Below are 977 nucleotides of genomic sequence, written 5' to 3' on the forward strand. Positions count from 1 at the left end.
CTACTTCCGTAGTGATACTGCCTCGGAAACCCAAGGAGGGGTCGCTATGAGTCGGGGCCGACTCGACAGCACATAACAACATAACAACAACAAGAGGTTGCTGACTCAGGGACCTTACAGTAACAGAGCCCATATGGAAAGATCCAGGCAAATACAGTAGGGATGGGGCCTTAGAGGAACCTATTGTTAGGTTCCCCCAAGTTGATTCTCATAGCTAGTATATATATGACAGAATAAAACTCTCCAATAGGCATTTTTTTCTTTAAATTTTTATTTATTTTGTTGTTGTTGTTGAGAATATACACAGCAAAACATACACCAACTCAACAGTTTCTATACGTACAATTTAGTGACATTGATCGCATACATTCTTCGAGTTGTGCAAACATTCCCACCCTCCTTTTCGGAGTTGCCCTCATTAACATAAACTCACTGCCTCCTCAGTTTCCTTTCTAATTTTTAAAGTTGCTGTTCTCAATCTGATCCCATATAGATAGTTCTTAAAAGACCATAATGCTTATGGTAGACTTCTTTTTTTTTTTACTACTTAAGCTAAACTATTGTTCCATTTTAAGATGACTTCAGGAACTATTTTTGGTTTACATTTTAAAGATTATCTCAGGGCAATAATTTCAGTGGTTCATCCACCCTCGATAGTTCCAGAAAGTCTAGAGTCCATGAGAATTTGAATTTCTGTTCTGCACTTCCCCCCTTTTGATCAGGATTCTCCTATGGTTGTCTGAGCCAAATGTTCAGTAATGGTAGCCAGGAACCATCCAGTTCTGGTCTCATGGCAAACGAAGCAGTTGTTCATGGAAGCAATTAGCGACATATTCCATTTCCTCCACCTATTCCTGACTCTCCTTCTTCCTTTGCTGTTCCAGGTCAATAGAGACCAATTGTTGTGCCTTGATTGGCTGCTTGCAAGCTTTTAAGACTCCAGGCACTAGAAATGAACTTGGAGGTAGAATAGAAGC

This window comes from Orycteropus afer, unplaced genomic scaffold, assembly GCF_000298275.1.
Source record: "Orycteropus afer afer isolate SDZICR_OR568_19922 unplaced genomic scaffold, OryAfe1.0 scaffold01011, whole genome shotgun sequence".
Taxonomy (NCBI): domain Eukaryota; kingdom Metazoa; phylum Chordata; class Mammalia; order Tubulidentata; family Orycteropodidae; genus Orycteropus; species Orycteropus afer.